Source organism: Ascaphus truei, chromosome 17, assembly GCF_040206685.1.
Source record: "Ascaphus truei isolate aAscTru1 chromosome 17, aAscTru1.hap1, whole genome shotgun sequence".
Classification (NCBI taxonomy): domain Eukaryota; kingdom Metazoa; phylum Chordata; class Amphibia; order Anura; family Ascaphidae; genus Ascaphus; species Ascaphus truei.
This window is the reverse complement of record NC_134499.1, coordinates 12247057-12272066: the sequence shown is the minus strand read 5'-3', so window position 1 is coordinate 12272066 and position 25010 is coordinate 12247057. Positions and strand designations below refer to the sequence as shown.

General features: G+C 39.2%; 1 protein-coding gene across 6 annotated transcripts in view; it reads left to right on the top strand.

Moving 5' to 3' along the window:
* ATF7IP (activating transcription factor 7 interacting protein) overlaps positions 1-25010 on the top strand; it is an 87704-nt gene that overhangs the window by 28160 nt on the left and 34534 nt on the right. The window contains exon 1 of one of the 6 annotated variants that reach the window (XM_075573967.1): positions 10357-11063. The exons of 4 other annotated variants lie outside the window; for them this stretch is intronic. The gene's annotated coding sequence lies outside the window, so the exon portion shown is untranslated. Of the gene's footprint in view, positions 1-10356; positions 11064-24079; positions 24182-25010 lie in introns of those variants that run through there. One more of the 6 variants, XM_075573968.1, reaches the window with a different exon arrangement.

Genomic DNA, 25010 nt, shown 5'->3' with positions numbered 1-25010 from the left:
TGCCAAAGGATTGGATTCTGATTTGAGGAGAAAATCCAGTTTAACAAGGAAGGTTGTGAGATTTAAAGTTTGTCCGTGTGGTTTGGGAAATGCGGTGCGTTGGGTCAAGTGACTTGAGTTGTATCTGGATTTTGTGGTTTTTAGGGTCGAGCCAATTGTTGTTGAAATGCCCAAGAAGTAGCAGCTCACTCCTTTTTTCATTCAGAGAAGAAATGGAGCCAAGAAACTGGGTGATATCAGTCAGGGACTGTAGAGGGGCTTTAGGGGGGCAGCAGATGCCACCAACCAAGACGGGCTTAGAAAAGGGGAGGTGGGGGGGGCGGGAGGGAGAAGAGGTTAGGGGTTAGCCATTTAGCCATGTTTCTGTGAGAACGAAGGCTTTGGGTTTATGCATAAGACACCATGCAGTATGGGCAGCAGGCTCCGGATATTTATATGGGCGAAAGATAGACCTTTTTGGAATTTGAAGGGGGTATTCTCAGGGGTATAGGACAGGGGTATAGGACAAAGTTGAAAAGGGAGGGCCTGGGTTAAGTTCATATCGCCTGCTAGAGAGAGTAATAGTATGAGTAGACATTTTGAGTAGTTTGCAAGTTGTAAATTTGATGTTTGCCATTAGTGAGCGGTGGTTGGTGTGCTGTTTTCAGAGTTCTCCACTAACCTTCAGTAGATAGTGCAAGGTTTTTGAGTAATCCAGGGTGTATGGTGATGTTGGTTGTTGGTCAGGAGTTTATAGTGGATAGAGTGAGTAACATTTCCATGAGGACACACGGAAAGAACAAAGTTGAGATACATAGCAGGTTCATCATCACAGAGAAATAAGTGCGCAACCCAAAAAACAACTTTTTTGTGTTAAAAGACAATGTCTAACAGTGAAACAACAATATTATTAACCCCTATATATCGTATTTGACTATGCACACGATGATAGGCACAACCCTACTGTGGAAGTGAAAAATATATTAAACCATACAAAACCGTAGGTAAATGGCGTATGCTGCTATAATTAAAGAGTGGCTCAGCACTCCCACGAACTAGAGATAAAAGAAAAGAAAAAAGCGCAAACCGCAAATAGTGAAGTATATCAAAAACGTGTTTATTATAAAAAAGGGGGGTAAGTATTCTTCGTAAAGCAATATAAAAGAACATTCGCATGTACGTGTATCAATACACTAATTTACCACACAGCTGACAGGATGGATAATGGAAGGAGATCTCTCTGGTAAGTAGTCTTCTGCAGTTTCCAGATGTCGTCTGGGTCTCTCATGGTGACTGCAGCCTGTAACCAGCATCCAGATCGTCTGAGGATCGCGTATAGCAGGCACTTCGTTGTCATCTGGGTCACACACGGGACGTTGGTGAAAAGAGTCCTCAGTCCGATAAAACACACTGTGTGTGATTGAGGAAAGTCTCTGTGACCGCTTTCCAATGCGTCAATAGCAGGGGAACGCAGAGAGGTGTTCACGTCCCAGTCGAGATTACCGACGGCTGGCAGTGACGGTTCACCTCAGTGTCCGCGCATCCGTGTGACGTCACACGGGAGGCGTATCTCCAGCAGTATACACCCGAGCGGTGTAACTTGAGAATGGTGCACAGAAAAATAGCCTGATAACTACCTTGTAAGGTGGTTTACAGAGTTAAGGGAGGTATAAAAGGTACCAGTTTAAAACAAAGAATAATCCTACGCGTTTCGTAGCTAAGGGGTTGCTGTTGCTGTGAACCCACAACATGCGGTCAAAGGAGCTCTCAATGTAAGTGAAACAGGGCATCCTTGGGCTGCAAAAAAAAAAAAGAAAATCCATCAGCGAGATAGCAGGAACATTAGGAGTGGCCAAATAAACAGTTTGGTACATTCCGAGATAAAAAGAACGCACTGGCGAGCTCTGCAACACAAAAAGGCCTGGACGTCCACAGAAGACAACAGTGGTGGATGATCGTAGGATCCTTTCCATGGTAAAGAAAAACCCCTTCACAACATCCAGCCAAGTGAAGAACACTCTCCAGGAGGTAGGCATATTATTATCCAAGTCTACCATAAAGAGAAGACTTCACGAGAGCAAATACAGAGGGTTCACCACAAGGTGCAAACCATTCATAAGCCTGAAGAATAGAAAGGCCAGATTAGACTTGGCCTAACAATATCTAAAAAAAAAAGCGAGCCCAGTTCTGGAACAGCATTCTTTGGACAGATGAAACTAAGGTCAACTTGTACCAGAATGATGGGAAGGAAAGTGTGGAGAAGGCTTGGAACAGCTAATGATCCGAAGCATACCACATAATCTGTAAAACACGGAGGCAGTGTGATGGCATGGGCATGCATGGTTTACAATGGCACTGGGTCACTAGTGTTTATTGATGTGACAGAAGACAGAAGCAGCCGGATGAATTCTGAAGTGTATAGGGATATATTGTCTGCTCAGATTCAGCCAAATTCAACGAAGTTGATTGGACGGTGCTTCACTTTATAGATGGACAATGACCCAAAACATACTGGGAAAGCAACCCATGAGTTGCAGAAAGACTCACGAACAAACAACTGAAGACCGCTGCAGTAAAGGCCTGGCAACGCATCACAAAGGAGGAAACCCAGTGTTTGGTGATGTCAATGCCTTCCAGACTTCAAGCAGTCATTGTCTGCAAATGATTCTCGACAAAGTATTAAAAATGAAAAATGTATTTATGATTGTGTTAATTTGTCCAATTACATTTGAACCCCTGAAATAAGGGGACTGTGTATGAAAATGGTTTCAATTCCTAAACGTTTCATACGATATTTTTGTTCAACTCCTTGAATTAAAACGGAAAGTCTGCACTTCTATTGCATCTCGGTTGTTTCATTTCAAATCCATTGTGGTGGCATACAGAGCCAAAATTATGAAAATTGTGTCTGTCAATTATTTCCAGACGTGTGTGTTGTGTACACTGTATCTTGATATCTCCTCCATTCCTTGTAATAAAACAATTTTGATCTTAAGCTTGGGCAATACTGAAACTTTTTTAAAAAAATTATTTGACGTAGTCATTAAATACTAAAAATGCAGTGTCTGATAATGTTACATATAGATTAGATTTGTAATACCGTCCTCTTACAAGTCTGAGATACAGTACCTCCATTTAAAATATGGTGTCCATTTTATGTTCTTTATGCTTCGACTGTTAAAATAGTTCATCAGTAGAATCTGAGGAAAGCACTTGCGTGGACTTCAAAAACAGTATAAATTTATTGCATGAGAATTGACGTTTGTCGCACTCGTAGACCTTTCTCAGGGTTTTTTTTTTTTTTTTCACTAGAGGACAAAAATGGTATATCAAGCATCTGTGACTCTTGGTGTAGATAAGAAAAGAGATTTGCTATTCTGGACCATGTTCACATGTAGCGTTAAGTGATGCAGTAAACCAGTTACCCTGCATTAAGCTCGTAAAATGGAATTAACCGTATAACATTTCCAGTAGTATAAGTTTTGAAACTAACCCCCCTCCTAAAAACGCTAGTTTTTTTTTTTTAAAGAACTTTATTAAGCCAACAAATTGTAATGTTTTCAGTATACAAAATGTGTAATTGTAGAAAGTTTTTGTGGAAATATGCATTGTGCATATTTTTGAGTTTATTCTACTCAGAATCCGTTATACTACTTGAAACATATGTGCCTAGCCAATATTTAAATGTTCTGTTTTTCCGTATGCCTCTGTCATAGTTACATAGGGTGCATACTTCCTAAACTGTTTCTAAGGCTGCGGTCAGGGTGAAGAGACGCGCGCTCACGTGACGGCACAGTCTGCAGGAGTGACTGGGTGTCCTGCTCACTGCGTGCGGGGAGGGGGACGTGACGTCACATCCTCCGCTCCATCTGATTGGAGTTTGACTGCTGTAATGTCATTGGCTCTTACCTGGTCATTTGACGCGCCATCGCGCAGAATCTTCTTTTTTTTTCTGTCTCCCAAGCACAGCTCCCGTCCATGCGCATGCAACGGCACATAGAACATGTCCATAAGGAACAAGGTATTTAAACGTGGCGAGCGCTACACCCTGGCCTTGGCCTTTCAAAGAGATTTGCATATAGACCTAGACTGTCTTAAGACTATTGGTCAGTTATGTGGCGTTCATAGTCAGCAGTTGTAAGGGGAAAAGCAGGCAAAAAAGGCACCTCTAGAAACAATACTACAAAAGTATGCAACCTTGTTTTGTTACTTCAGGGAAGAAAGGAGACGACATACATTTTCCTACGTGGAATGCATCGGTATTTCAAGATTTTTATAGTTCTAAACGAATGTTTTGCAACATTGTTGTTAAGGAACCTATAATTATATTGTCAAATTCTGCAGAACCCCAATTCTCGCTAATAGCGCGTCTGAGATCAGATGTGTTGTAAGGAACCCCAACCCTCTCTAATGCCACGGATATAGTAATCAAATTATTTTGTCTGCTTGGGAATAGCGCACGCTTCCTCATTGAGATACAGCCTTTTGTTCGCACGCGCGGACTATGGATGCGACCTAATAGCACGTCTGAGATCAGATGCATTGTAAGGAACCCCAACCCTCTCTAATAGCGTGTCTAAGATCAGATGCATTGTATTTGGTACAATCGTCACGTGAGCTGAAAATTGCAGGGAACCATTTTAGGGACGCCCGGGGAATCGAAGGGCTCCTAGGAAAACCCCTGTTGAAAAATGCTGTTCTAGACTGATGTTCTATGTTTCACTTGGTGGTTGTTTTCCAAGGACAAAGTAACGTAATCTTCCATGCACTCCTGAGAGCTTAGCACAAAAACCACTTATTTCCCGCAATTTTATCTTTTTCATAGATTGATGCCCACCATTATAATTTTTTTCTCTATCAGAAAAAATGTCTCTGTATCGAACATCTGTAGTATAATAGGAATTTACGTTTTGTTTGTTTGTTTAAACTGTGATGGTGCCCCATCCGCAGTATTGCAGTTGAATTCATGACCTGTATGTATTCACCATCCTAATTTATGGTGGGAAGAAGAATATTGTGAAGCTGCTAGTTGTAAAAGTATTTAATACTTTTTGAAGTCTCCCATTTGTTCTCTGTATTGAAGGAAAAATAAGAATTGGCCCTGAGCAGAAACCATTCCAATGTTTTTCTGCAAAGCAGGTTTACTTGAATTAGTTGGGATTAATGCAGCATACATGGGAGTGCCGGAGCAATTTTTAAAATTTTTGGGTGGGGCGCTCTACATATGAAATCCGTAACATGCATTTATTACCATAATGCAGGGGTGGCCAACCCCAATCCTCAAGGGCCACCGTCACGTTTTCAGGCCATCCCTGCTTCAGCGCAGGTGGCTCAATCAGTGGCTGTCTTTGACTGCACCACCTGTGCTGAATCAGGGATATCTTGAATACCTGACCTTATTGGGGGGTCTTGAGGACTGGAGTTGGCTACCCCTGCCATAATATATAAACCCAGGGAGGCTGCTGCACCCCCTACACCTCTAGTTCCTGCCCCATGCACATTTTTGTTCAGGACATGGCTTGAAAGGCATTTTTGTGGGTCAAAACATTCCATTCAGGACAGTGCAAAAAGTAATTTTTGTTTTTTATGTCCTCCATTTAAAACGCATTATAGAGTTTTCTTATCTTTTGCGTGATTCCAGCATGCTTTGGTTATCTTTTGCCTTTCTCTGTTGGATGTTACTAGAAGTATACAATTGGTACAATCATCCCCTCTTATTTTTTTTCAATTGTAGTCACATGCTTGGTAGCAGAGTTGATGCTAATTGTGTGCGATAGTGCTTAGTATTTTTTAATATTGCAAAATGTTCACCTTTTTCTCGTCTTGAATACTGTAACCTCCTGCCGTCCGGCCTTCCTGCCTCTCACCTGTCTCCCCTACAATCTATTCTAAACGCTGCTGCCAGAATCACTCTACTCTTTCTTAAATCTGTTTCGGTGTCTCCCCTGCTGAAATTCCTCTCCTGGCTTAGTATCAAATCCCGTATCACACATTCAATTCTCCTCACTTTTTTTAAGCTTTTCTCATCTGCCCCTCCTTACATCTCAGCCCTAATTTCTCATTATGCACCATCCTGACTCTTGCGTTCCGCTCAAGGATGTCTTCTCTCTACCCCCTTTGTATGCAACGCCCTCTCCCACCTAAAACCTTTCTCACTGACTGCCCCACACCTCTGGAATGCCCTTCCCCGTCAATATCAGACTAGCACCCCCTCTATCCACGTTTAAGGCCCACCTTAAGACACCTACTTAACGAAGCATGAGTAGCTCTGTTGCTATCACTATTCACCTGATACATAAAACTTGGCCCCTTGCAAATGCACTTATCAGTATGCCCTCCAACGGTATCTGTATGTTCCTCCTACCAATTAGATTGTAAGCTCTTCAGAGCAGGGACTCCTTTTCCTAAATGTTACTTTTGTCTGAAGCACTTCTTCCAATGATGTGTTATTTATATTTGCTACTTGTGATTGGCACATGTATTACTTCTGTGAAGCACTATGTGCATTGATGGCGCTATATAAATAAAGACATGCATACAAGTGCTTTAAAGTAACAGCTATTGTATTCCAGCTTTCGGTTAATCTAAATTTACGATTCTAAATTTACGATTTCCTTAAAATAAGATTTCTCAAGCTATCTTTCCTTTTAAAAAAGTAATTATTTTTAAACATTTACAATTAAGCCTTTTATTGTTACGAAGAAACACCAAAAAAAAAAGGGTTTAAGAACAGTGTTTGTAACCTTGTTTTTTTTTTTTTATCTTCAAACACATCTATGTGCGGCATTAATATTTCACTTAGATATTTTCACCCCAGTCCATTTTTGTACATGGCTTTTGTTTGTAGCAGTTAGCCACGCATTAGCCAGGTTTAACCCAGGACTAGAGATAGGAAGGAAAGCAACTGCTGCATTGTGCATTTAGTTAAGAACATTCTAGAAATGTGGGCGGTGTGTTCTACAGCCCAGGCATAGTGAGTCAAACCAGCTGGTAATCTGTGGCATGGACTTTCAGGGGAAACAGGATCAGGGATGTTTATCAAGTTGAAATCCGCTGCAATACCACAGGACTGTCCGCTATCTCAACTGCCTTTGGTGTGACCTTGAAACAGACAAACAGCTACTGTTTGTTGGTGTTTAAAATCTGCAGCAATGATGCATCTCTAAAACTGCTCTTGTGTGTATGCAGCAAGAGCTGATGTAAGAGCAGCAGTGCAAGGGTGTTTTTCTCTGCAAGAAGGCTTTGTGCTAATGAAAAGCATGGGGGGAAGGGCGGGAGGAATGCAGGAGGTGGAGCTGTCTTTTTCCGATGAGTCACCTCATAAGACACAAAAGAACTGTTTGTCTATTGTTGGCAGGCACTAGAGTCGTCCTAGTCCTAATGAATAGAGCACAGCTGCAATAGATCGGGATACATTTTGAAGAGTTGTTTTATTTTTTTGGGGGTGGGGGGATGGGGTGAAAGTAGAAACGACTACTGTTTTACAGCATAGTGAAGTACCTGTCACAAGTCTACCCAAGTTGTGTTTTTTTTAAATACAATATTTTTTTTTTCTTAACTAGTTTTGATAGCAAATATTTTTGAAAAACAAGACCCTGAATTTTAGTGGTCAATAAAACAATACTACTTATCAGTGTAAATATGCATGTATTAGTGGCAAAGATTTGGGCAGAAGAGCATATTGCTATATACTGTAACCATAGTATGTGAGCATATTGCTTTTCAATCTAAGACAATTGTGGTTAATGTTTAAGCTTTTTCATTTCAAGAAACAAGTGCTTATTTTGCCTTCATAGATGCAGTAAGGTTGCTAAAAAGGTGATTTTATTTACCGTGTTTGAAGAAAAGGTTAAAGAAAAACATCTGCCAAATACGTTTCTTACAATTGATTCCATCCTAAAGTATTTTCTTCTAATAGTTTCATATTTTGTTTCATTGAAGGCACAGATGTGCATCAGATGTAATACTCTTAACTAGAATCAGTGCTCAGGGGGCCTGTGTACTGATCATTGGCATGACCATCTCAAATCTAACGGATTCTAGGCAATGACCTTCTTTTTCTCAATGCGCCTTAAGTGTCAACGAGGATTTTGGTCAAATATTTTCGCACACACATCTATGCGTGATGTAAATGGTGTATATGCTAAATATTATTGTATCTGCACTAAAAAATATAATTGAACCTGCGTTAATGGTCTGCCAAGTTGAACCTGGTGTTAAACCCTTAAGCATGTTTATAATGTTGACTCGATATTAAGTTGCCATGTATTGGATACTGCACAGGATGTTTCAGTGTTATAGTAGGTTAACTAAACGAAATATAATTTTCACTGTGATTAATACATTTTACACTATTTACGAACACTAGTTCTGAATAATAAAATGCACAATTCGGTTTTAATTTGTATCAATAAGGTGTTCAACGTGACACTATTTCAAACCAACTATGCATCATATTCTGAAGTCCCATCACTACCTTTATACATACGACACACATTTTTATGTAAAGCTTTTTTGTATTACTTTTAAGCATTCAAATTGGCACGCAACACATGATCTTGGTACATAGGCCTCTGTATGCCTGCTGCAACTTGCACAATATTTTATAGACTTTCTACATTTATAGTGCTCATAGATTGAGATTTGCTTAAATAAAGTGTTGGATCCTTAATCTTTTTAGTGTCGACTGATCTGAAGAACTGCTATATTTTATGAATGACTAAGTTCTGCAGCACAAATAACACTTTAATGTGTGCCTGTGTAATTTTTCACTGTCAGCACTACTGTCTGTTCTGTAATATAGTTACTATTACAGAGAGGTTGTAGTTATTACATTCTAATCGGTTGTATCTTGCTCTTTTGTAAGGTTATGAAAATACTTTGTTCTTTATTAAATACTATTGTTTGTGTACTCATTGGCTACAAATGGGAGGTTTGAGTGATTCCTACTAGTAGTCTGAGAGGATAAAACTGTTGGACCTGTCCTGTAGTCTGAGAGGATAAAACTGTTGGACCTGTCCTGTAGTCCACAAACACTTCTGTATTGGACTGATCTTGGTTACTATACAGTATATGTTACTTGAATGAAACATATTCAATTGCTTAGGTGTAATGTATTTTTTTTTTTTTACGGTTTGAGACTTTATTCAACCTCTTTGATATTCTCCCATCAGGCATACAGTGATCTTTTATTCTATTCAGGCTTGCAAAGTAAATCCCAAGATATTTTAATATACAATTCAGTTAGCCAATCAACAGATCTTTAGTATATAACACAAAAGTGAGGGTCTAGACTTATTCACATTGTCAGGTGGTCCTTTAGTGGTGGTATTACATTTTCATGACTCCATGGTCTAATTTAGTCTTCCAGTTTAGTTATCTTTTCATTTTAGTTTTAATTAGTCTGTGTAGCAATAAATTTGGGTGCAATATTTTTTTTGTGTGTGTAATACTGTAGAAGTTCATGGTAAGAATTTGGACTATCTGGAAGGGATTACAATTGTAACATCAATTATTTAGTTTACTCTAAAATATTAGTATTCAATACCCACACTTACTCTACATAGTGTTCACTAACACAAGGAATACAAATATGTAAATGCGCAATACATCAAGCAGTCAACAGTTAAGCTGCGCTTATAGTTCCGGCGACGCGACGTCGCACGTGCTTATAGTAGGAGCGGAGCGACGGCTTGATCGCTGGAAGTCGATTCAATTTTTTTCAGCAACCGTGGCGTCTCCGAAGCAAGAACTTATAAGCGCGGCCTTACAAAGACAGCAGATTTGTAAGATCTTGCCTGGGCTTCTTCGTTTTACTCTGCTACAGTAATGTGAAGTGTTATTCCAAAGTTTAAAGGCATTCGGCAAGTCGGTTATGATTTATTAGGACCTTTCATTATCGAATCCAAATAGAATTTTTATTTAAATTTTGCCTTATTCACATGGAGTAGTTTTCTTTTATATTTGAATATCAAAAATAAAATGGATTATAATTTTTTTTAATTAATGAAGAAACAGACATTGTATATTTTTTCTGGTTTGTGTTTTTTACCTATATTGTGCATTTTTAGGCAGAGTTGCTGGTTTTAATTATTTGTGCAGTTACCAACGGCGTTCACGGTTTACAGAAGCTCCTGGTTTGCAAAGCGTGTGCAGGATTCTTACTTCATTTTGTCTTATTTTTACTGAGCACAGCCAATGTGTTACCTAGTTACTGCAGCTATGTATCTGTGCTATTACTAAGTGAATAACTAGTGTGCACATTCTAGAACAAGAAGCTGCCTGATTTTTGAGTTGGATGGGGGAGGGGAGGAAAGGAAGGGTTTAACCAGCAATATCCTGCTGCACTTCAGTCCTGAAACCATGGAAGCTTTTATGTTAATTTTCACTGGCGCCAGATTGCTGTAACTGCAGTCTGGCTGTGTCTTGGCAGCACATAACATGTGTCCTGGATTTTTCTGCTGCCTGGAACAAAGGGGGTTCTGATATGTATTGAGCAGATGATTAGCAAGAAGAAGTGCAAGATGATTTTTTAGAGACTGACTACAATCCTTTCTTAAGGCCACCTAGCTAGGTCCTGCTGCTCAGTGATAATGTGCTGCCTTTCTCTGTGATAATGTGCTGCCTTGCTCTGTGATAGACTTGTTTTGCCTGTTGGTGCTGCTGTGTGACATGTGGGAGGTGCCTGACTGCACACAGTTCCTGCAGTACTCCTAGTTGGCAAGCGCAGAAAGCAGTACAAAGAGTTCAGATCCTAGTAACTACTTCAGTTGGTGTAATTCTTTTAGAGCTTGCCTTGTAGCTTGCTGTTGCCCTTGGTTTTTTTTTCACCTCCTCATGCAGTAACCACACCTTGACGCCAACACATAGTATGGGCCAAGGTGGAGATTCTTTGACCCCGCAACCTTGCAACATTTACATTTAACCACCAGGTAGCACTAATTTTCAGATCGGTACTTCTCTATTGTGTGTAGGTAGAAAAAAAGCGATTGCAATTTAGTGTTAGATATTTAAGGCTTCTCGGACTGGTGCCTGCGGTTTGTCCTGAGGAGGAAGCTCATTGCACACGTGCGTCTTTCTGCCAGGTAAGAAAAGCCTTTTTTTCTTTGCATCGAAGCATAAAGATTTTTCTTATTTGTTTGAAACCACAAAGAAACAAAACCTAGTCACTTTTGTAATGAGGGTGATGGGTGGGAAACAATTTTGTGTTTACCACCCCCCGGGTTTCTTTATAGAGCAGTGATTCTGACTCTGTTCGGCGCCACCCACTGGTGACAGTGGAAACCTTTTTTTCAGCTATTTTTATTTGGATTGCGGAAAACCTGCTTCTGTCTGACTATCTGCATGCCTCAGATAGTGGGGCTGAAATGTAAATAAAAACCATGTTTTATTTTTGGAAAGGAATTCTCCTTTCTCTGTACTAGAGGAATATGGTATGCTCTCATGAGCAGGGCCCTCACTACCCCTTCTTTTTTTGTTTCTGTAAATGCTTATACATATTTGTATGCTGTTTATGTAATTATCAAATCTCTGTACCCCCATTGTACAGTGCTGCAGAATATGTTGGCGCTTTGCAAATGATCATTAAAAAAAATTCATAGTTTTTAATCTGGCTTTAGGTTTTTATTTGTGTGTATATAATGTTGTTTGTGAGTTGTTTGAGACATGCGCCATGGCTCGGATATTTTAGCGCACATTCGCCTGAAGTGGGAACTTGGCAATTACAGTCCCACGTAACACTGGGCAAGGTATTTTCTCATGCCTGTGGTACCTAGTTACAATTTTAAATCATTGTGCTTTTTCTATAATGTACAGTGCAGCAAACACCAACAACAGTGTCTAAAACAGAGACCACTGGTTTATATTGCACACTTGTTTGTATGCATGCTTGCTGTAATGTTTGCTGGAGGAGCACACTCTAGTGTTTAGATTCTGTTTGACAAGTGAGTACATTAATAATTGAATGGCTAGCAATGTTTAAACTTTCTATTAGAATAAATGTGTGGCTCTTTTTAAAAGAGAAAAGGGAGCTTCTTCAGCTATGTTCTCCAAGTCTTGGTAAAATTACTTGTAGTATTTCTGCCTTGTATAGAATATATTGGCATATGAGGTTTCTTTTATTTTATGGTGGTTGAGATTACTCTGTACTTTTCATGTAAGCCATTAAGAGGCAGATGAATGTAAAGTGTGTGAATTTGCCTTGTTTAAAAAAAAAATGTAGCAACATAATCTTCCGAGCAATAGATTAATTATCTCAACTAAGCACATTCTGTACGGTTTACTTAAAATACACTGAGGGTAATGTTTGAAATGGGTGTAGTAGTCACGCCTTTTATACAGTGGTTGGAAGAAGGGATCTAACCACGAGGCTGTAACAGAAACATGTGAAGGGTGGGGCTTGTAATCCACTGGGGTGTTGGATCCATTGGCTGTTGGGCATGGCCTAGATGCAAGGCGTTGTTTGTCTTTTTCTCACTGTCCTTGTGGAACTTCTTCATTTTAAATATTGCTAGTCTTGTAATAAACAGTGTTGAAGTCATACTTTTCTTTGGGCATGGAAAATCCTTGACTAAAGGCTATGCGTTACATTTAGTGCTTCAAACATGCACTGTTAAGACTGCTTTATTACAGGAATCACTGAGTGTCTTAATGTTTGTGATGGCATTTGTATTTTTCAACTAGGTAAAATAACTGTATTGTATGTCTTTATTTGTATAGCACCATTAATGTACATAGCACTTCACAATAGTGATACACGGGGTAATCATATAAATAACAAATAATATAAATAACAGGTCATGGGAATAAGTGCTTCAGACAAATGTAACATTTTAGGAAGAGAAGTTCCTGCTCCGAGGAGCTTACAATATAATTGATATGTAGGAGGGCTTTTTGGTAAGTACTTCTGCAAGGGGCCAAGCTTTATGTATCGTGTCTAGTAATATCTACGGTGCTACTCATATATGCTTCTTTAAGCAAGTGGGTCTTAAGGTGGGTCTTAAAGGTGGATAGAGAGGGTACTAGTCGGGTATCGAGGGGAAGGGCATTCCAGAGGTGTCGGGCAGTCAGTGAGAAAGGTTTAAGGCGGGGGGGCTTTAGATACAAAGGGGTAGGAAGAAGACATCCTTGTGTAAGTAATGTGCACGCTTGTTGTTTTTCTAGCCTTTCTGGGATGGTTTAACTTTATATATATATATATATCTATAGATATAGATATATATATATCTCCTATTGGCATCTTGCTTATTCAAGTCCCATTTTTTTTTTTTTTTTTTTTAATTTTTTTCCCCCTCTACAGCACAAAATACCTTTTAAATTCAGAGGCCGATACTTGTCACTACTTGCACTGTTGGCTCAATGACACTCCCTAGACTAGTAATTTCATTGAACTTTATCTGCTTTAAATGTAAGACTTGATGTAGATTTTGGTCCGTTTTCCAAGTTTGCAATAAGTGCTATCATGAAGAAAAGGTGTCAAATGGGAGGTGTAATTTACGGTCCACATGTAAATGGCACTCTTAACTTTTGCGACTTGAACAAAATTTTGTAGCATGGTCCGTAATATGCGACACATTATGCCCACTTAAATCACAATACTGACTACGTTTTATGTTCTAAGGTTTTCCTACGTTCACGGTGTGGTTTTTTTTTTTTTTTTATATATAAAAAGCAAATTCACCAAGGGGCTAAACTTTTAGCACCCCTTAACTCCCATTTATCTGAATGGAAGTTAGAGGCAATCGAAGTGGCACTCTAAAAAAAAAAAAAAAAATCTATTTAGTTTTAATATATAATGCCTTTAATTACCTTTTATTGAAAATAAACTACCGATCAATTTGTTCCCCCGTGATCTATAAGCAAAGATCCTGCTTCCCAGGGTTCACTAAATGGCTGCCTTTCAGTTTCAATCAATCCTTAAGTCAGTGTAACTCAGCAGTTACAATGTAGTCTTATATTACAAAGGTAACATTGTCTATTGTTACGGTTTGCAACACAAGCTGCTGGGAATATTGGCAACAAATGATCAGAAATCGGTGTTGAAAAAGCTTGCACTGTTGGAGGTGTGCTAAAACCTGCTATAGAAATTAAAGGATGCTCAGTATATTAAAACTTATTAAAAATGGTGTTGAATTAAATATATTTTATTATTATTATTATTACAATGGCAATGTGTATGGATTGCTCTTTTAGGGTGTGGTAAAGCTTGGCACCCTTTAGTGAATGTGGGCCGTTGACTAAGCTCAACACTGAATGTAGGCAATCTTTGAAGTACCCCCCCCCCCCCCCTCCCACACCACCACATTTACATACAATTTAGATTTTTCTTCCATTAGTTCACGGACCTAGCAAGCAGGTGATGCTCAAGTGATCTAGAATTTAAAAATAGTGCAGAGTAAATAAGTACATCAGCATTAGGTGATGCCCTTTTTTATTTGGACTAAGCGTTCATATTATAAGACAAGCTTTCGAGAGTTCTCTCTCGCTCTCCCTCAGGTCAGAAGTACTGATTTACAAAGATTCCATGAGATTAACACAGATGTGAAGGGGGTACCAAAAACAGATAACAATCTAAGACGGAAGATGTGGAGAATTCATAGCAGAGAGTAAATAAACAGACAGATGGGACAATACATGGATGAAAGGGTTACTGAGATATTTGGAGAGCATGTAGGACCATAGATCCACCAATAGTGTGAATGGGGTGTACAGCAGGTGAGAAGAGTTTGGAATGAAAATGAGAGGTAGGGAGAAACATTATAAAACATTTTGATTATGTGTAAGAAAGATATACAAAATTATGCTTGTACGAGTCGTAAATGAACCCTGCTCAACATAAGAGTGAATAATTCTCCCAAACAACTGCAGAAGAAGGTGGTGCTCACAGGGAAGTAAATATACTGTGTAAACTAGGAATGAAAGAGTCCCTTTACGTGGCACTAGAGAAACACCCTAAATTAAAATAATAAACTTTATTGGTAATAGCTAAAATTATACTGTTTGGACTCAACAAGGACAGACAAAACAGATAAAAACATTTAAAATAAACCGAAGATGTGTGGGCCAAACGTGTGCTGCTGATCTAGCTAGTTGTGAATGTGCTTTTGATATTATAGTTTATAAGTAAAAACTTGATGCTAGTGATTGTTCTGAAATGGATATTTGGTTTTATAGCCAGTTACTGTCCTATCATAAAATAATTGATGGATACATAAGTTATACTTAAACTTCAGATGAATAAGTGGAACTAATGGGATAGTGTCTGAAAAGTAACCTGTATTGTAAGTAGGAACCCTGTCAGGGACCTCTTACCACTAAACTGTTGAAGAAATGAACTGTTTAATCTGGTGAGTACTAAGTGTAGCACTTCATTAATATTGCAAAGTGGCTATACTCGTACTAAGTAACAATTTCAATATTGAAAATTATAACTCAGTGTTTGGTAGCTCTATGGAATGAAGCCACGAAGGTGAAACGTACGTCGGGTACGTCTGACGTCACTTTCACAGTGACGCCGGCTCATCTGAGAGGTGTGGGCGCACATTTGGTTGGAGTGCTGTGTAGACTGCAGCAGTGGGCAGCAACAGCACTTTGATCGTCTAGAGTTATGCTTATTATATGGATCTATTCAATAGTGCTACTAACAGAGTTATAAGTGTCAATATTGAAATTGTTACTTAGTACGAGTGTAGCCACTTTGCAATATTAATGAAGTGTTACACTTGGTACTCACCCGACTAAACAGTTCATTTCTTCAACAGTTTAGTGGTAAGAGGTCCCTGACAGGGTTCCTACTTACAATACGGGTTACTTTTCAGACACTATGCCATTAGTTCCACTTATTCATCTGAAGTTTAAGTATAACTTGTGTATCCATCAATTATTTAATGATAGGAGAGTAAGTGGCTATAAAACCAAATATCCATTTCAGAACAATCTAGGCACTACCTGTGCGGATCACTAGCATCAAGTTGTTACTTATATACTATAATATTAAAAGCACATTCACAACTAGCTAGATCAGCAGCACACGTTTGGCCCACACATCTTCGGTTTATTTTAAATGTTTTCTGTCCTTGTCGAGTCCAAACAGTAAAATTTTAGTTATTACCAATAAAGTTTTTATTTTAATTTAGGGTGTTTCTCTAGTGCCACGTAAAGGAACTCTTTCTTTCCTAGTTTACTTTGTGTGTAAGAAACCCCATTTTCGGCATGGAGTCCTTGGTTTTTGTGCCTCAAGGCATGATCCTTTTAAGTTAAAATGTTTTCCGTTCTTGAGTGCTTTTAAATATTAAGATGTTTACATCATTTTATGGAAAGATCTGGCTGTGAGAAGTGGTGTCCCACTGGAGTGCAGTATCTTCCTTTTTTTTTTATGGGGCTATTGTGTCTGTCCTGGTTTTGGAGTGTTTAGCTGGCTTCACCAATGTAGCTTCCTTGGTCACATTTGCTGCATTGAGACATACACCACATTACTGGATGTGCAGTAGTATGGTCTTAACATTGAATGTTCCATAGTTGTGATTGGCTGTGGGATCTTGGCATATATGTTTACAAAGTTTGCAGCGTGTGGTGTTGCACGGTTATGTACCATTCCCGGCGTCATTGGGTTTATGAAGATTTCTGGCGACTAACGTCTGTCTGAGGTTTGGCGGTTGCCAGGCTGGGAGGTTGGGAAAGATGTCTTAGGATGAAACATTGTCAGCATGGTTGCAGATCTTTGAAGAGAGCCATCGAAAGCTTGTCTTAAAATATAAATTGTTGGTCCAAATAAAAAAGGTCTCCCAATACTGATGTACTCATTTACTCTGCACTATCGCAACTAACATGGCTATTTTTACTTAATCCAGAATAAAAAAATAACATAATTGTGTAGAAAGCCATAAACATACATATTTTAATGAAGTAGATAAAACTGCACATTTTAATCTTTCCGCTATTGCTATTTATAAATCAGGATGTGTACTGTCCTTTTATTTATTTTTAATGAATAGAAAAGCTGTTTCCTGTTGACCTTGTTGATTTGCCAGTGGGAAGATCTGAGAAATGTAGGTGCTCTTTTCCATTTCCAGGACTGAGTTACAACAGGCAGATTTACCTACAGTGTTAAGCTTCTGTAACAGTATGTGTTGCATGGTCTTCTTATGGTACACATTTCTTTTGTAGAATTTGAAACTGAAATACTGAAGAACATATTGTCTAGTTTGACAATTGCCAAACATTTTACCTCTAAAATGTAATGTTACTTCAGTTTGTTTTAACTAAAGCTATAAATAATATTTGAGGTCCAGATTTTTTTTTTTTTTTTTAAGGTCCTATTCAGGGGTCGGCAACCCCAGTCCTCAAGGGGCCACCAACAGGTTAGGTTTTCAGGATATCCGTGCTTCAGCACAGGTGGGGCAATCAAACTGAGCCACTGATGGAGGCACCTATGCTGTTGCAGGAATATCCTGGAAACCTGACCTGTTGGTGTCCCTTGAGGACTGGAGTTGGCCACCTCTGGTATATAGGGCCTTATCAAAAATCTGCTCCTCCAGTATTCTTTATATCTTTAGTTTAATTTTAGGTCACAAATGTTTTCACACTGAACTAAATGACTGTTTCAAATATGGGAGATGTTGGTTATCGACTAAAATGTTAAACCAAATTCCCTGTCATGGTTCCCAAAAGCATTGATATTACAACTTCATCTTTGTATTCTGCTGAAAGATCATTATTTTGTGGCTTTAATTCAGTAATTTAACACGGAGTTGTTTTACCCATGGGCCCCTCTATTCTACTAATTGCAGAGTGACTTGTGCCGACACTTTTGGTGTCATATTGCAGCATTGTTTCATATTTCCATTCAGATTGTTGAATAAGTGAATTTTCTTGCTCTCTGCCTTATTAGTATCTTATTTTATAAACAGTTAACTGCTGTTTTCCCAGATTGAAATAGATTATTGCCGTGGGGGAGGAAAACAGTAATTTGACTTTGTTTTTTTTGTTTTGTTTTTTAAATGTCCACTTCGTGTACAATTATTAAGCGCATGGTTAATTTGAGGTGGGATCACAGGTTTTGCTCAACTTTTGCTTAACATGCTAGGATGGTTAAAAATATAATTTAAACTTTTTTTATTAGTTATCCATTTAAATATATATCGCTTTTTAAACAGGTTGGATGACAACATAAGAAATACAGTAACATGGATAAGAGTAGGAAATATTGAGGTCTGAGCATTTCTTGGTTGACCTTCATGCTGCTGTAAGACCGATGGCATGCGAGCGCCACTGGATTTGTGGCCATGTTGGCTTCGGTGGATGACCACCCTCTATCTGACTCCACTTCCTTTTCCATCGGCCCGGCTCCTCATCTGCTAGAAATCAAGCCTGGTCTGTTAAAGGGGCATGTCATATACCAGTTACATCTATAGAGCATCCAAAGGGTAAATGAACAGTGAGGCATTCAGCAAAGCAAATTTTATTGCACCAATATCTGCTTTATTTTTGTATCCAGGTCTCTCTGTATGTTCAGTCTCTTGACGCACATTTTACACAATGTGTAAATCAAAACACATTTGCAATTTCACCAGCAAAGATCATTAAAGTAATTTATTTTAGAATGTTACGCCATTTAAAAAATGCTGAATCAAAAATTAGCTAGTATTAAGGTGTAAAGCATGATCTGCCCCACTGGCTTCTGCCTAGGGGGGATAGCGGCGTATTTGATAAATATTCCCCTTCAACAAAAAAGTGAAAATTTGCAACAACCAATTGCAGTTATTCAGAACAGACATGAATGCACCAGTACTTTGCTACTCTCACAGGTTCTTCATTAGGACTACTGATTATTGAGGCTATTTGAAGAGAAATCGAGCTTGTACAAGTTGTGTAGCACAGAAACTGCTGTTCTAACCATTGGCTACTTTTCTGGTCTAAAGTGATCTAATTCTAATGGCTTCTAACTGTAGTACTTTATACTGCAGCTGCTGATTGTAACGTAATTTGATTTTGCAACATGCTTAGCGCTCCACATGTATTTACTATTTAGTGCTACTGTGTTGTGTTTTTTTTAATACTGGTAACTTCCTTTGAGTAGAGGCTGGTGCTGGGAGACACTAAATGGGCTCTTAACACCAATGTGAAGTAATGACAGTGGCACCTAAAATAGGCAAAATGTAGGTGAATTGTGTCCTTTGTTTTTAAAAGTAATTTGAATTTAATTTTGTAACTTTTTAAAAAAAAAAATCTATGATTTAATGCTTTGGAGGGTTTTAAATCTTCATAAAATCTCTATTGATGACAATACAGATTGTCCACCCTCAGATCTTAAGGTACAATGTTTCTTTTGAATTTTAGATTACCTAATTATGATACCATCATTAATCAAACATAAGTAGCAGATGTGTCAAGTCACCAGACTGGAGGAGGAGAAAGGAAAATAATTTGTTACAAGATGCAAGTAATTGAACTTAGTTTTTTTTTATTATTATTTTTTTTTTTTTAAATTCTTTTTAGGGAATTGACTTTTGAAGGAAGCCTGTTACAGTGAAAGGTATTAACTTTTTTTTTTTTTTAAACCGTAGCTCACTCCGTTCTCTCTTCAGAACATGGTATCGGACGGTGATCACATTACAGCCGTTGTACGATGAAATTGTACGATGAACACACTAGTGTTTGTTTCTATAGGACCTTTTATTTCCAGTCCTCAGACACCTAAAATCACGCTTCTATAACGGTAACACTGGGCGAAAACGGCGCATTTGTCCATAAATGGTGTAAACGCTGCTAGATGTTTCTTTTTGTGTGTGCATACAACAGTATTTTTATCTTCCTGCTCTAGGCTCTATTTCTCTTCCATAGTGGCAGCAAGCCAGAAAATAAAATAATCCTACCAGCAGTTGCTTAGCAACTGTCTGCTGTGTCTCGGCTATTCCTAGCAGGCGTGTTAGCAAGAGGAGTGCAGCTTAAACTGAGACTGCAAGGGAAGGACTGCAGCTACCACATAAAACGCCAGTCCTCTTTGATGGCACATAAGGCAGTTAACAAAGGAAAGGATTTACTTTGAAGTAAACATAGGGTGTTGCCATTAATTTAAATAGTGCTTTTAGTGCATTCAGAAGTAAACCTAGAATTAGAGCTGAATACATAGGCCCTGAATTAATAATTTCAGTTTGATGCCTGAGGCACTTGGAGGTAATGTGATTACATGAAGCATGCTCTCGAACTGGATCTCTCATAGCCGTCTGTGCCTCCAGGCCATTCTTATTCCTTTACAGTAAAATTAAGATGGCCAGCATTTATTGATTTATTTATTTATTTGGATATTTTACTAGGGAAAGTACAGTCTCGATTTTCAAGTACAGTATGTTCCGGGAGTTCAGAAACATGGAGGTTTGTTTTAAAGATCATTAAGCGGGTGAACTTGCTGCTGTAGTAAAACTCCTCTTTAATACTGGCCACAATCTAAGATGTATAAAAGGAAGACGCACACGTAACTGTAATTGGAAGCTTCCTGTAGACATGTTACTGAATTAGTCTTTGCCAAAAGACCATAATGGCCACTTGTAAAAAAAGTGATTTACATCACCAAATACTTACTGTAGTTTGACATTTCTTTCCCTTAAGGCAAAGGTGCCCAGCTTCAGTCCTCAAGGTCCCCCCCCCCCCCCCCCCCCACACAGGTCGGGATAAAGATTGAGCCACCTGTGCTGAAGCAGTAATTTCCTGAAAACCTGACCTGTGGGGGAGGTCTTGAGGACGTGAGTTGAGCACCCCTGCACTAAGGGTGCCTTCCTAGAGTACACATTCTAATGGAGACCATGCGGATGATGTCTGTCTAGTCCGCATGCAACCTTGCCAAATGACCTAGTCTTGTGTGCTAATTTGTGCACATGTACCACAATTTCTGAGGCTTTGGCTCTTAAAGCATTAATAAAAAGGTTAGAGATAGTCATAATGTTCAAAGTGTCCTGAGACAATTTTAAAAGTATTCAGAAAGCGAAATAGTGGCACAACGCGATGTGCCGATAACGGCTCCGGTTGGGCTACTTTGTGTTCTTGTAACGGTGGCTTAAGTCACACTGGCCCATTGGAAGCTCTGGAGACACCCTGCTTCAAACAGATTACAGAAAAAAAAATCAATAACAAAAATGTCGCTTGAACTGAACCTTTAAACATGGCTTATGTTCGTGATTAAATCCAAACCTTCCGGAGCCTAAACCATATACTACTTTTGTTAGGAATATATTTTGATATTCTTTTACTACTCCAAGGATTTGGGTAAGGAGAATAATCTGTTCTCACTTTTTCTTCTGTTTGATGGAAAAACATTTTCCCTTGATACTAAAATGTCAACCATACTATTCACCGCTTATTCATCGATTCATCTCATTAATAATCCTGTTTAATGTGTGGTGTGTATTTCTTGAGTAGTATGGGTAAAATCTAAAATAAATGTTTTGTAACATGAACAGACTGTCTTACTGAGGGGAAAAAAAAAATCAATAAACAGAACTAATAGGGTCCATAGCGGCAGCTGTTCTTCTGCACTGGAGATTGTCATGATGTCGACCGCTGATGTCCCTGTTTGACACCTTACAACGACCACTCTCCCCAACACTTACCATTTTTACCTGTCATCGCCTCCATAAGGAGCTTGAGGAAATAATTATCTCAAATATATTCTTCATGGTCTGAGGCGCTGATGAGGCTTTCAAACAATGACCTTGATTCAGATATTCTGTGTATTTTTTTTTTTTTAAATATATCCTGGATTGAGCAGAATGGGTCTCTGCCAAACCCAATGTTACTGTGTGCCTATGATTTTTGTTTCGTGAGATAAAGGTGTCCTCTGTCGGGTCTCCTGATCTGTTGCCTTTTGATATATTGGACAGTGGGACCACTGTGCTGTCTTCAGCTTTTCTGTGGAGAATGGCACTTAAGAAGTCTCAAATGGTTGCCTTCCATATGGGGTTTGATAATACCTGATACTTTTGATGCTTTTGGACATACTTATGAAGTTATTCTGACTTCATAGGGCTGCGTTGTATAATATGAAATGATCCCACTGAGGGGAAAAAGGTGGTGCGCTATTGGGATCATTCCGTACTTTCTACAGCAGACGGAAAGCAGATACTGACTGCATGGTCTGGAGTACTGGACTGTTATAGTTACCCCATGTATTTCAGTGGATTGTTACGGTATTGTGAATGGACCAATACATGAAGATGAACTCCAAGGCGTCTTTTCTTCACTTTATGAAGATTACCTAGGGTCACTGTTAGCCCAGTGGTCACAGGTACCCCAATACGCAAGTCACAAATGCCTGATTTTTTTTTTAAACTGTACTTATTCTATTTCTATTACTCCAGTACATTGAGTTTATTTGAGTTTATTATCCTCTCTGAACCGAAGCCGTAGCAGTTATTGTATACCTCTGCACTAATCATTTCATATACCGTATACAAGACAAATTAAATAAACTAATTTGTTCCATGTAAAGTCTGAAGCACCAGAATTGAGCTACGGTTCTTTCTTTCCATGGTAGGCTGAAGCTCCTATCTATATCAATTTAAGTTAACAAAATTGGGGTGAGGTAGATAAGCAATTGTATACTGTAACTTTACAACCATCTTCATTTGGAAAACTTGTCTAAAGATACTTTAGTCTCTGCTCTCATTCATTTATTAATGCAGAGGTGCGCAAACTCCCTGCGGTGCGCCCCCCTACCTGCTCTGCTACTCCGTCGCGCTCCCCCTCACCTCAAATGTTACGTCAAATGAAGCTGCGGGTTGTGTGACGTCACGTGACCCGCGGCGTCATTTAACGTCATGACAACGGGCATCATTTGCCACCGTGTTGTCAGAGACGTGACTGGAGCCGGTTAAGTAAATTTAGAGGCCTCGCGCTCTCAGCGCGGGACCTCTGTAAAAGCCGCGCCCCCCAGTTTGCGCACCGCTTTATTAATGTACCCTTTGGTGCTGTATTATTCTATTAAACTTCCTTGGGATCCGTCTTACTAAGTTTTCCTTGGTGAGCTTACAATTTGCATAGATTGAGTCCCATCTCTGTATCAAAACTTCTGACTCAGTAAAATTGAATTTGCTTACAGATGGTACAGAAATTGCGCTAATCTGAAGGAGATGTGCAAATGGCAGAGAAAAGAAAAATGGATAATCTGAAGTATTACAAAACTATAAAATATGTATTTTAGCGGCGCTGAAATGAACAGAGAAAGGAGGTAAACTGAGTTTTGATGATTTCAGTAAAGTGATGAGTTCTAGGGAAAGGTTTATAGATCTCAACTGGTAAACGTGATGCAGCTAGAGTGAAAGTCTACCCCAACCGATTTATTTGTCCACTACAGAGTTGTTGAATTCTCTGATGCTTTGGTCTGTTATTTCATGCAATAATTTTGTGTGCAGGCATCCATTTTGGTGTCACTTTTTGTATGACACAAGTGGTCTGGTCTCCCCCCCTCCCCCCAGGAAGGAGTATGATGTAATTATTCTGGTTTCCCATGTTGAAGCGTGTTTGAGGAAGGAATCCCTGCATATTTGACAATGAAGCAAACAGATTGAAAATGGGCCTTCTAAATCAGGAGATTCAAGTGTTCTGCATTGGCTTTCCTGCAGTCCCCTTTCCTATCACTGTATGTGCAACCTTAATGAAATATGAATGATTAATTTACAATACTGTAATAATCACTTTCCGCTAGATTGACCACGCATCTTTAAAACATGCTTTGGATCTTTTTGGCAACGGAAATTGTCGCTTGCCCTCAGACTATTTGTTTCGATCTTATTGAGCCTTTTTAAAGCTGGTCTGCATTGTTTAATGTTAAGGACATTCTGCACACAGTACTTATATCCTTTGTGTTTACAGCTATATTACAATGAAATGCTCTTGGCTTTATCCAGCTTCATGTCGGTGCCTGCAGCCTGCACCCATTTTCCCACCCTGGTCAGATCTCGGACCGTTACAGGTTTTCTTCCCAGCCTTCTGTCTGTTGCTGGGCAAACTTCCCCCATTCCCTCCTCCTCTGTGCAGTCAGGTGTCTACTGTGTCTCCTGATTGGTTTGCATAATCTGAGGCCCAGCATCCAATGGCAGGAACTATGCAAATTGCACACTCAGTCAGTTGACATCAGACTGGTCTGGTATAGTTTGTTTGCCGGGAGAGCTGATCTATGATTGCACCATGGCTGCAGGGGGCTCCATTTCTGGTATGTTTTCTAGCTTTTTGAAGCCCTCTCCTAACATTCTTATATATTCCAGTGATCTGCAGCAAAATCAGAGACGGATAATCAATGTTCTAACCACTTTGTTTTTAATTTCAGGAAATGATGAAGCTTTTTTTTTTTTTCCCCCCCTCCTCCTGTCTCTATTTTCGTTTTCCCATCCTCTGGAGGTCGCTTTGCCTGAGGTGCCTTTTGGTCAGTCAGAATTGCTCATAAAACTCAAGGCCTGAAAGAGGAAGTTTTTATTGTAGGTCTCTTTTGCTTTGCACCTTCAGTACAAATTCAGCGGTTCTCCAAAATGGGTATTTGAGGGCGTCATTAAATATGATTACCACAGTGGACTATAGTACAGCGCCGCCTCCTGGCTGTAGAAAGTATTTCATGATTTGTGTAGGTGCTTATGAGCGCCTAGTATTAAGTACCATTGTAACCTAGAATATAGCTTTCAGGCCTAAATCGTGTGTGTGGTTAGAGGAGGAAAAGGAAGAGATGTTAGACAAATATGATGGAAATTCCAGAAAATATTGCGGACAGTGAGCACAACTTTAGAGCTGGAGTTCCACTTCCATTTTTGTTTAACTTTGCCTCTATATATTGACAAAATGCCAGGGCTAGTAATGTCTGTCGGGGAGAATGACACGCATCAATAATATACCCCTGTTTCATGGACTTGTAGCGATTTTGACCTACAAGTGCCCAATCAAACGGTTAATTTAAAGTAGGATAAAAGAAAAACACGCAAACTATATAAATTCTGAGCAGAGGGGATTGCTGCTTTAAAACGTGTGCAGGTACGGTATGAGACATTCCCACA